This window comes from Neophocaena asiaeorientalis, unplaced genomic scaffold (assembly GCF_003031525.2).
Source record: "Neophocaena asiaeorientalis asiaeorientalis breed wild unplaced genomic scaffold, Neophocaena_asiaeorientalis_V1.1 scaffold965, whole genome shotgun sequence".
NCBI classification, from domain to species: domain Eukaryota; kingdom Metazoa; phylum Chordata; class Mammalia; order Artiodactyla; family Phocoenidae; genus Neophocaena; species Neophocaena asiaeorientalis.
Window position 1 is genome coordinate 557178 of NW_020172079.1, and position 13246 is coordinate 570423.

Genomic DNA, 13246 nt, shown 5'->3' on the forward strand with positions numbered 1-13246 from the left:
TGGTTCTCCCTCTCTGCTCTCTGCCGTGTGTGGATACAGCAGGAAGATGGCCATCTGCACACCACACACCAGATCTGTCAACACCTTGATATTGGACTGTTCAGCCTCCAGAACTGTGAGAAATAAATGTTTTTGTTTAAACCACCCAGTCTATGGCAGTTAGTTATGGCTGCCCAAATGGACTAAGACACACTCAGGTGAGCCGTAGTTTGCTCTTCTACCAAAGCTACTCCCTTTTTCTCTCTCCCTCCTTCTCTTTCTCTCACTCCCTCTCAGCTCTTTACATATTTTAAAGGTTTAGAACAGGAGCTAGCAAACGTTTTCTGTAAAGGGCTTAATAATAAATATTTTAGGCTTTGTGGGCCATATGGTCTCTGTCACTACTACTCAGCTCTTCCACTGGGACATGCAAAAGCAGCTATCAACAATACATAAATGAATGGATGTAGCTGTGTTCCAAGAACACTTTATTTATGGATACAGAAATTTGAATTTCATCTGATATTTTACTTTGCACAAAATATTATTCTTCTGATTTTTCCCCAACTATTTAAAAGTGTAAAAATCATTTTTACCTTGTGGGCTGTGCAGAAACAGATGGGGACTGATTTGGCCTACAGTTTGTAGTTTGCCTGTCCCTGGCAAAGTGTCTACCTCTTCTTCAAGACACTCTTTCAATTTTGAGTCATTTCTAGACCATCCTGGAAACTCATCCAACAAGTATTGAGCACCCGCTATGGATCAGGGAACAAGTTTACATAAACTGCCGGTGATAAGAATCTGAAGATGACATGATCCTGACCCCAAGGAGCCTGGGCAGAGATAGAGCTCATTTCAAGGCCCCCTCTCTTTCATAAATCCCCAGTAGCCCTTAGGGTCAGAGAGATGTCTCCTTCCATCTAGACCTTTCCTGAATCCATTTATTTTGCTCCTGCCTCATGCTTAGTGCACAGTGGAGAAAACCAGTTGACCACATTTCTTTTGATTACCTACAAGTCTTTGGCTTTTATGGATCTATGTGACCTTCTGTTCTTCTAAAGGAGGAGATAAGGAGGTAGACAAAATAATCTTTTACTAAGAAAGGAGACCTGTTCATTCAAGAGTCACGCGTTTCTGTTCATTTGCAACCTAGTGTACTCTGAAATCACTCCAAAGCATTGCATTCCAACCCATCCATCCTCCTGGTGTAAGGCTTCTCTTGGTTGCTCTCCTGATCTGTGGAGTGCTGGGACCACCTGAAGTGGTAGGAGGGACCTTATGTTGCCCACTTGGGGAAATAAGTGGATTGGAACTCAGCACCACTGCTATGGTGGAGGAGCTGCCACATTAAAATATTAAATTGCAGTTTAGTGGAAATTCAAGATTTCATATGACAGGAAATGACCAACAGAGTAAAATGGCAGCATTCATTCTGCCTCTTAAGCTCTAACCAGGCGCTCTGGGGCCTGGAGGCTCCCAGTTCAGGCAGTCAGTCTGGGAAGAGTCAACCTTCCTAAGCCCTCCCCTGACTTTCCTTCCAGGAACCCTTCTCCACAGTTTACATACCCTGTTCTAAGAGCCCTGGAGGAAGTTCCTTGGTCCAGACATAGAGTTAGAGAATTTTGTCAGCAAAATCCTCTATCATGTGGCTCCTTCCTTTCCCAAAGTGCCCCTGTCCCAGACAGGGCTGGCCGTCCTGAGATGAGTGGGTCCCTGCCCTTTGTTAGCGGGATTCCTGTCCTGTGTTCCCTCTGTTGTGTTCCCAAGAACCTCATGGCTCAACCCAACATCCCTAGGACTACTGAGTTCAACAGATTTTTCTAGCATGAATTCATTTATTCATTCATTCATTTACCTGGTGAACATTATTGAGAGCCTACCGTATCCCAGGATTCAAAAGGGACACATGTAAGAAAAAGGCCTGGCCTCTGGGGTTTTGGTCAGAGGATAAGACAATGATTGACTTGAATGTCATGAACATCCTGCTAGAGGCATGGACAGCCTCCATGGGGTAACAGAGGAGGATGCCTCCCTGTTATGGGAAGGGCACTGTGTCCCAGCTGCCCTGAGGACTTGGGCCACCTGCTAGGGTTGCTGTAAATCCAGCTGGCTTCTCTCTTGCTCACGGCCACACTTTGTAATCCTCACCCAGCCAAATGAGTGTGTGCCTCTTTGCTAAGGTGGAGAGTTCCATGTAAGGTCCTCCACCACTGGGGATAGGACTCCCAGCATTTGCTGTGCTAACTGTGAAGGAGGCTGGGGTCAGCAGTAATAATAATAGCTAATGCTTATTGAGTGCTTACCATATGCTAAGTGCTCTAAATGTACTTTCTAATTTAACCTTCACAACAATCCTTTGTGGCACTTGCTGTTATCATACAGAAGAGGAAGTCAAGGTCAGAAAGGTTAAGGTCTAAGAAGTGGTACAGACTGAATTGGAACCCAGGCTATCCAAGTTCAGCATCTCCCTTGATGTGCCATCTCTGTATATAAATTGAGATAGTCAACTATATTTTATACATCCCTTCTGGGCTTGGCACTTTACTTCTGGTGTTTCACTGAATCTAAATTTTGTCCTAGGAAGTGAGTGTTAGCATTCAGGTTTTACAGATAAAACTCCTGCAAGGAAGTGACTTGCCCAAGGCCACATGGAGCCTTTTCTATCTGGCGGTCCTTAGCCCCAAACCAAGGAATACAGGAGAAGGGGGCTCAGAGCTGCCCTCAAAGCACTCACAGTCTGGGCAGGAAACAGATTTACTGAATCTACCATTTACTTATGACACTTAGGACCCCTCGCTAAGGTGCAGAAGACAGTGTGCTCATTTCCATGGCTTCATTCTGTGCAGAGACTGATGAGAGCTAGGGGTTGATGTCTGATGGGTGAGCGCTGAGATTCAAAAGGAAGGAGGAGGCATTATAAAAGGGGTCTGGACTCAAAAAGTGTGGTTTCCAGATCAGCAGCACTGACACCATTTAGATGCATGATCTTCTGAAGGATCATCTCCTGCAGGGTGGCTGTCATTTCAGGGCATTGAGCTTTCCTGGGTGACACTGGCCATGTTCCTTACCCTCACATATCACAGGATGCACAGAGAGCTCACAATAGACTGGCAAACGCCTGGATTCTATACAGCTCTCTCTCTTACTTGCTGTGGGATGTGGGGCAAGTTTTAACCACTCTCTGGGCCATAGTATCTTTTCTGTAAGATGCCCAGATCAGTCGTTTTCAATCCTGATGGCCCATTATAATCACCTGGGGAGCTTTTCAATAATTCTGATGTCCTGGGCCTATAGCCAGAAGTTCTGATTTAACTGGTATGGGGTGAGGCCCAGGAATTGGTACTTTAAAAACTTCCCAGGTCATTATATTGTATAGACAATGTTGAGAACCAGTAAACCAGATCACCTCTGGTTGCATTAGCATTACCTGGGCATTCCTTGAAGATTCAGATATCTCTCAAGGTGATGCCGACACACAGCAGAGCTTGAGAGCTCCTGGAATCAATGGCCTCTGAGGTCTCTTTCAGCTCTGACTCCAAGGTTCCCCAATCAATGATTCTCTTCTTTCTCCCATGCTGGAGCCGCCCTTTGGTAATGAGCAGAGGTGCCATCAGCTTGTAAGCTAAGCTTCAGTGCCCCCTGAGAATGCAGCCAGCTGGCAACGGTGGAGGAAAGTGGTAAACACATTTGACTTTTCTTTATCAGCTGTGCCGTGTGCACGATGTGCAAGAGCACTGGGGCTCTGTGTCAAGGCCAGCTGGGTGGCTGAGGCCTTGTATTAAGCCCAAGGGCAGTCCTGGCCGCTGCTCTGTTTGCCTGCTCCCTTCCTTGGCCCCAGGGTGGTCACTAGCCACAGGCTCCTATTGCCTGGACCCCAGCCCCAAACCTTCTGGAATGACAAAGATGAGCCTTAGAGCAGATGTGTGTACCCATCCCACTTTGTCTTTCTGGGTCAGCCTCCAGGTTGGCTAGATCAATACCTTGACTCCCAGGAGAATCCAGAGATGGAATAGGGAACCCAGAGGCAGGCTTGGAGCAGGCTCTGGGGCTGAGCTCCAACGCTGCCCTGGCTCGGCAAGGACATCCAAGTGTCTCCTTTCCTCCATGTGGTATGTGGCTATTTAATGGCAGTGAAATTTATTGTGGGTAATGGAGTGTCAGGCTCCTTATTGCTAATGGATGAGTTCAAATGTGAAGGATTTATTAAATAAGTCAAGCATACGTCTCCGAGAGACGATTACTGTGAGTGAAAACAATTATATAGTTAAACAAGGGGGAAAGAAATTTTAAATGCATCTTTAAAGTTCTCTAAATCAGTTTAAATGTGTAATTTCAAAAGGTTTGGGGTGGAGCAGAGATTAGTTTCAGCAAATTACTCATCAAGTTTTTTTTTTTTTCTTCCTTATTTTGATTCAGTAAGAAACCAACTGCCCTATTTGGCTGTCATTTAAAGAGGTTACTGATGGGTGTTTGGAGATGGAAAAAAATGCTAAAGCAACAGAACCTAGTTTGGTACCTTCCTCCAGTTCCCAGATTCTGATTTCCTTGGTGTGTAAGTGGGCTCTCTGGAGCGGAAGGAAGGATTCAGAGAGGCAGCAGGAGCTGTCATTCAGAGAGAAGGATCAGTGCTGTCTTCCTGATACTAAGCGGTGGTCTAGAGCCATAGAGTTGGAAGGACTTTGGAGGACCTTTGGTCGATTCCATTTTGCAGTGGGGAAGCTGAGGCCCAGAGAGGGAAAGGGCATTTTCTAAGGTCACACAGCTTGAAAGCATGGAAGCCAGGCTTCCCCATTGTTCTCCCTTTGAAATGGAAATAATATTGACCTCACAGGGGTGTCTGGAAGGAGACAAGGAAATAGAGGGAAAGTGCTTTGGGAAGTACATATGTTTCTACCTGGAAAGGGCTACTGTGGAGGAAGGATTGGCTATGGACCTCCTTGGCGGGTTCATTTTGGTGATGGGCCCACCCCTCAGCCGCTTCACAAGTTCTGCAGCCAGGACCACAGCAAGCTGAGGTCCCTGGGACCCTCTCCCCTACTGAGCTGAGGAGAGGCACAGGCAGCCACAAACCCCTGACATTTTCTTTGAGACAGTGACAGCTGGTGGAACTTTTGACTAGAGGAATAAAGAGCAAGCAGGCAAAAAAAGTGACTGTGTTAAAAAGTAGTTTAAAAATGTGCTGTGCCATCTGTTTGGCCACCATGGCTTTGTGGGGTATATGTGGGGACAGAGACCTACCCCTCTCCCAATCCTGGGTCTCACCTTGGTCAGGGCCCACAATGGTGAACTTTATTAATTCTGCAAATTTTATTTTCCATGTCCCCCAGTCTTTCTTTCTGCTCCCTTCTGTTCCCAGTGCACACCCTCATTTTGCTTCCTGAAAAGACATTTTCTTAATTTCCCCAATTGCTAACAAAGTCTTCAATCTACAAAGCCCTGCACGCTTGACTTAAAAGGCAAGTTTTTGGTTTTGGCCTTTGCTGTATGAGTCTGGTCCTAGTGTTAGAGAAATGGGGCTTTAAAAGACAGGTGTTTAAGATCTACTCTACCTAGCAGTATTGCAGGCTTCATATTTATTCAGGTTTTCCTTCATGTCCTAAAGCTTTATACCTTTCTTCTGCTGATATTTTTAATTAAGTTTGTCTGAGATATTTTTCAGGTTCTTTTTTTCCCTTTTGTGAATAGGGTTATAAAGTGCATATTCTAATTAGTTATTGCTATGGAATATGAAAGTTATTAATTTTGTGAGTTTATATCTGTCACCTTGATGAATTCATATTCGATTATAAATAGGCTTTTGGTTCTTGTGGCTTTCCCAGGTAGATGGTTATATTGACTGAAAATACTAACCATTTTGTCTCTTTCTGTTCAGCAGTATATTTATTTCCTTTTCTTCTTGTCTTTCTCCACAAGCAAGCCCTCAGTACAGTATTGAAAAGTAGCAGAGATTATGGGCATCCTTGCCTGATCCTGACTGTAATGGGATTGTTTCTGGTAATTTATCATTAACTTTGATGTGTGCTGTGGGTCTATAGTAGAAAACATTATTAAGTCAGGTGTTTTTTTTTTAATTAATCAGAAATGGATGCTAAATTTTATTAAATTTCAGCATCAATTGAAATGATCTGTTGAAATGATTTGTCTAGTCAGAAACATGGATGATGTTCTAGTGTTTCATTCTTATATACCTGCTCACAATGCAATTCTGGTTTTGATATTATAATATTTTGTTTAGGATTTTTGCATCTTCACTCATAAATGATATTGGCTTCTGGGTTTTCCCCTTCTGTATTTGTTTTCCCTGTCCAGTTTTGGAATTGGGTTATAGAATAGAATTGCATGGAATTCTGGATTTCTTTAATGTTTTGTAGGACATTCAAAACTGTAAACTTTCTCACTTTGGTGCACTTTAAAAGGGTAAAGTTTTAATGACTATTCCTATTTCTTCTATGATTATTGGTCTTTCATGATTTTTTTTTCTTTTTGAGCCAATTTTCGTGATTTATTGTTTTCCAGAAAATTATCCTATTCATCGGGATTTTCAAATGCTTTGGTGTAAATTAGCATATACTTTCTCTTTAATTTAAAATATGCTTTGTCTAGTATGTTTCTTTTCTCACTCTTGATGTTGTACTTTTCTGTCATTCTTCCCTACCCTACCCACAAGTCTCAGTCTTGCCATAGATTATTCTAGTTCATTGGTCTTTTCAAAGAGCCAGCTTTTAGTTTTATTAATCTATACTGTTGATTTGTTTTCTAGTTTATTAATGTTTGCATTTTGACTTTATTAATATCTTCCTCAAATGTCATTGTATTTATTTTGTTTTTCTAACTTCTTGAGTTGAAAAGCTTAGTTATTTTGTTTTCCTTTTTTTTTTTTCCTTTTTTTTCTCTTTTCTGAGAACTTCATTTTAAGACTGTAAATTTTCCAGAGTTAGGTATATACCTCAGGTTTTGATATATGGCCTCTCCTTGTCATTCATTTCTCAATAATAATATTAACTTTTCTTTGTTAACCTAAGAATTATTTAAAAGATATTTAACATTTTTCAGATACATAGAACTTTTTGGCCATTTCTTTGTTATTAATTTCTAATTTTATTGCATTTTAACTAGAAGGTAACCTGTCTGACTTCCTTCTTGTGGGATTTGTTGAGATTTCCTTTGTGACCTAATACATGAGTTCCTTTTCTTGAATGTTCCCTGCATAACAGATATAATGAGCAGTCTCTTTTAATTAACATCTTATCTGTTAAACCACACTTCAAATTATAATATATATGTTATTCAGATCCTCTTTATCTGTACTTGATCTACAGCTTCTTGATCTGGTGATTTCTGAGAGGTGAGAAACAAAGCCTCTTACCATGATAGTTGATTATCACTTTTTCCTTGTATAACTTTTATTTTTCCTTTATGTATTGAAACTATATTATTGGGTGCATAAAGTTCATGGCTGATATATCAATCTACAAATGTATTTTTGTAGATATATCATATATTTTTTGATATATCTTTTCTGTAAATGTTATATTTTATCAATATGAATTATCTCTTCCCCCTAGTTCCTTTTCTTATTTTTTTCCCTTGAGCTCTATTTTGTTTGATATTATTACAACTCTGCCTACTTTGTTTTTATTGGTATTTGCATGCCATAGCTATTTTCATCCTTTAACTTTTAATCTCCCCCTGTCATTTTGCTTTAGGTGTATTTTACAAGCATCATATAGGCTTTTATTTTTTAAACCTAATTTAACAGTCTCTGTCATCCAGTAGGCATTTAAACCACTCATACTTATTGATATTACTGATATATTTGAACTTATTCCTGACTTTTTTTTGTGCTTTTTATTTCTCATAAATTCTTGGGTTTTTTTTATCCCTATCTCTCCTGTCCTTTTTTAAAAAAATATTGAATAATTTTAATTTTATTTTTTCTTCTGTAATGTTTGGAAGTTATTCATCCCATTTGTATACTTTCAATCAGTTGTAATAGATTGGGTGCATTTTTGAGAGGCCTAATGACATCTGGAATTAATCACTACCTACATCCTTTCAGTGAAAAATACTAAAAGCTTTTACTACTTCCCTTCTCCTACTATTCTTTCTTTTCTCTTCCCCAAAACTACCATGTTGATATAGTTTGGGATTTTAGTTACAAAATATTAATCATTTTGTTTTAACATCATCATGTATTTCAATTAGTAAAATTTGTCAATTTCTTTGGGTTCCTTTTTTTTGGGGGGGTTCCTTTTTTTAACGTGACTTGAATCCCATATTTGGATACAATATATGGTAATCCCTCTTTGATTCCTTTTTTAAATTTTATATGGTTCCATCCTGTCTAAGAATTCTTTTGGGCATGTTTGACAATATCTCTATTTTCTCCTTTTACTTCAAAGATAGTTCTACTGAACATCAAATTCTAGGTTAAAAGTAAATTCCCTTAGAGCTCTGGGACTACTGTTCTATTGCCTGTTGCATTCAGTGGTGCCAGTAAGAATTTTGATGACACTTGATTCTCATTCTTTGCAAGGAATCAGTTTTGTCTGTATGGAGAATTTTTCTCGTCTTGTAAAAATGTCCATAAGATACCTAGATGTAGATCTTTTTCAAATTTAACTTGCTCAGCACTTGATGGCCCTGTCAATCTGGAGACTTCTATTTTTTTTTTTTTTTTCAGCATTTCCCCCTCACTTCTTATTTGAATACGTCTTCATTCTAACTAGTCCCTCTTTCTAGAACTCTTATTAGATAGATTTTGTCGCTGTTGGATTCATTCTCCATTTCTCTACTTTTTTCTTACTTTCTATCTATGTTGCTTTCCATGCTTTGTTCTGGGAGAAGTCCTTGCTTCCATATCCTAGTTTAGTAATTTGCTCTTTACTTTTATCTATTCTGATATTCAGCCCATATGTTGAGTTTTTTATTTCAATACTCAAATTTGTTATTTCTAAGACTTCTAGTTGATTACTTTGTATATATGCAATATCCCCTCACATGAGAATACCAATTAGACTTTTCTAAAATCTCTTTTCGTTCATTTTATTGATTCCTTCCATGGGTTTTTAGTTCTTCAGTTTGTTGAATTTAGTTCTTCATGTTAAATTTAGCTCTTCAGATTGTTAAATTTAGTATTTTATGGTATTGATTTGCTTCTGTAACAGTCACCCCATTGATCATCCATGAGCCCTCCTGCTGCCTCTGACTTTGGTGCCTCTAGTGCTGCTTCCCCCACTTTTTGCAGAAGGTTTCTCCTTTGTACAACTGAGGTATGGTTTCCTGTTTCAGTCCTCCCTATCTTACTTTGTCCTTTCAGGGATTCCTAACACTTTTTGGTCCATTGAGGGCACCCCTTCTTTTTTCAATACTGTTATGGATTTTTATTATATGTGAATATATTTTTAAACATGTATATAGTCTATTTATATTGTATTTTATTTGTTTATATAATCATCAATGTTTATGATTCTTTTAATTTTATTTTCTAAGCGTTTAGGATAGGAAGGACAATATGGAGATTGTGCTTGGTTCACAATTTTTACCTAACTTCCTGAGTTTTTCACATACTAAAAACTGATGTTTTAAATCAAGACTCCAAAAGATGTGACTAGATGTTACCAGGGGTCTGGTTTGACAGCTGCATGATAGCCCATGGCTCCACGGTGGCATCCTTCCACCAGGAATTCCCTCTGAGTTCATTTCCATTGTTAAGATACTCTCCTGTTTCACCACCGGTTGGAAAGTCTGTGAACTCAGATGGGTTTGCCACTTGCTCACCAGCCAGGAGTTAGTACCGAAGAACTGGACATAAAGAAACTAGCTTGCCTCCTTGTGTTTGACATGAGGAAATGTGGTGGACATTTTGATTCACCGGCCAGATCCTCCTTCCGGAATAAAGAATGTATTTCCCCAGCTGCTGGCCGTGTCTTGGGAATACAGATGTCAGCAACAGCCCTTTTAGGGTTGCCTCAATGAAGAGAGTGACTTTTCTCAGAGTGGGCTTCTCACCCCAGCTCTGGCACTTCTGAAGGAATTTTTCATTTTCAGAACTCCCCACACTTCCATTGACACTGCATCTCAGCTCAGCATCTTCCTCTGCCCAATCTGCTTCCTTCCCTTCATTCCACAGGTATTGATCCCAAGAGTACTTTCTTTTTTTTTTTTTTTTTTTTTAAACATCTTTATTGGGGTATAATTGCTTTACAATGGTGTGTTAGTTTCTGCTTTATAACAAAGTGAATCAGCTATACATATACATATGATCCCATATCCAAGAGTACTTTCTAAAAAAAAACCTCTGCATGCTAAACTTCATCTCAGAGTCTGCTTCCTGGAGATCCCAAACGGGGACCAAGAATTTACTGGAAATCACTACATCTATCAGAGGAAAGGGCCACCGTGGGTGTATTTGGCTACAGGAACCCTTTAAACTGCCCTGGGTGTGGGTAGCTGAGTTGTGAAAGACCAAACACAGGCAATCAGAAAGCAAAGGAACTGCCTTTTCTACATGCATTCGATTTGTCTACTCAAGTCTGCTTCTCCTGCAACTTTCCCCAACTCAGAAAATGGTGACTACCATTTCCAGTTGCTCACGATTAAAATCTTGGAGTCTTTTCTGACCTTGATCTCTAATACTACACTTCTGACCTGTCAGGAAATCCTCTCAGCTTCACCACCAAAACAATCCCAAATATGACCCTTTCTCATCGCCAAGAATGCCAACCCCTGGTCCCAGCCACTACTACCACTGCTGGCTTGGATTACTGAAATTTCCACCCAGTCAGACTCTTAGCCTCCACCCTTACAATCTGTTCTTGACACAGCAGCCAAAGTGATCTTTTAAAACTAAAGTCCAATCATGTGTCTCCTTGGCTCAGAACCCTCCAGTGCTTTCTATCCTGTTTGGAGCAAAGTCTTCAGTCCTTTTATGGCTCCTGTCAGGGTTCTCCAGAGAACCAGAACCAATAGGATACAGGTGGATATAGAGATAGAGATAGATAGAGACAGAGATATGGAAATAAAGAGGAGATTTATTATAGGAATTGGCTTAACGTGGTTATGGAGGCTGAGAAGTCTGCAGTCTGATGTCTGCAAGCTGGAGAACCAGAAAAGCAGTAGTATGATTTAGTCCAAGGCTGAAGGTCACAGAGTTGGTGGGCCACTGGTGTAAGTCCCGAAGGCCTAAGAACAGGAGCACCAGTGTCCGAGGGTAAGAGAAGACGGAGGTCTCAGTTCAAGAAAAGAGAAAGGGAATTCGCCTTTCTTTTCCTTTTTATTCTATTTGGTCCCTTAAGAGATTGGCTGATGCTCGCCCCCATTGGTGACTGCAAATCTTCCTTACTTAGTCTACTGAATCAAATGCGAATTTTTTCCAGAAATACCCTCACAGCTGCACCAGAAATAATGTTTTACCTGCTATCTGGGCATCCCGTAGTCCAATCAAGTTGACACATAAATTAACCATCACAGCCCCCAAGGCCCTCTATGACCTGGTCCTACCCCCATGCTGTCTTGCTGACCTTTTTGACCACTACTTCCCCTTGCTCACCTCGCTCCATGCCAAGCTCATTCCTGACTCTTTGCACTTGTGGATCCCCCTGCTGAAAAGACCCAGATATTTTCTCAACTGCCTCCTTGGTTCTTTCAACTCCCTGATTGTCTTAGTCTGTTCAGGCTGCTATAATAAAACACCACAGACTGGGTGTCTTATAAACAGCAAAAATTTATTTTCCACAGTTCTGGAGGCTGGAAGTCCAAGATCAGGGTGCTGGCATGGTCAGGTGAGAGCCCTCTTCCAGGTTGCAGACTTCTCATTGTATCCTCACATGGCAGAAGGGGTGAGGAGACGCTGTGGGGTCCCTTTTCAAGGGCACCAATCCCAATCTTGAGGGCTCCACTGCATGACCTAATCACCTCCAAAGGCCACACCTCTTCATACTATTACCTTAAAGATTAGGATTTCAGCATATAAATTTTGGGAGGACACATTCAGACCATAGCACTGATCAAATGTCATCTCATTTACGAGAACTTCCTTAACCACCAGTATAAGACACCAGCCTCCTCTCACTACAACCCCAGTGTTGACACTTAAATCCCCTTACTCTGCTTATTTTTATCATCACACTTATCACCACACAGTGGATTTACTTTTTACCTATTTATTGTCTGTGCCCCCTCCCTCAGTAGAATGGAAGCCTCAGGAGAAGTGTTTTGTTCACTTCTTTATCCCTAACACCTAGAACAGTGCTTGGCACAGAGTAGGAGCTAAGTAAGTGTTTGTTGAATTCATGAAATCTTAATCACCTGGCTGTTTGGAGGTGTATCGAGTGGGAAAATTGCTCAAGCACAGGCAGTGATCCTCACTCTGCTTCTTTCTTGCCTAATGACCTTCCACAGGGCCCTTTTCCTCTCTGGAAGCTGAGGGGGTGGGATAAGATGGTTATCCAGAGTACCTTCCCAGCCTGATCTTTTATAAAGCTGTGATTTGTCTAAAGCAAACAACCACTTGTGACAAAGAAGAGGTCAGGCACCTCTCATGTGGGTTTTTGCCCTGGGAGATGGGGAGAAAAGGCACTGAGAAAGTCGGAGTCCAGGCAGTGGTGTGTTGCATACTTGGAGATTGTTGTTTTATTTTTTGGGTTTTTTTTGCTTTACATTTTCTCCTTCCTTACCACCCCTCTCCCCATGGAGACATTACTGCAGCCATGCATTTATTGCTTGAGTGAATTCCACATAAAGACTGGTTCCAGCTTCTCCAGGATCCCTCTCCTGTGTCGTTTCACCTGCAGGGAGTAACCCCTGTGTACTCAACATTTTTCTTCCATTTTTACCTTCCGACACCCTGCCTGTGTTCTGACTCGCTCTGGCCTCATGTTGAGCAGACTGTATGTCCTTACCTTTTGCTCTATTCAATGGGATGTGGGCCACTGTGATGCCAGCAGTGGCTTGAGGTTAGCTTGAGCTGTGGACTTGCCTTCTTGGACTTCTGCCATCACCATAAGAGAAACGTGCCCCAGTTAGCCTTCTGGTCCTAGAAGAATTGAGGGATACCTGGAGCAGACCTGGACCAAACCCAAGGCCAGAGCCAAACTCCACTGAGCTGAGATCAACTGAATGAGATCAGCAGAGCTGTCCAGCCAACACACACATGTGTGAGTGAGAATAAATGATTGTTTTAAACCACTGAGTGTTGGGGTGGCTTGCTACATGGCACTATCATGGCCACAGCTGACTGATACACCAGTCTTCTGAAACCCAGCCC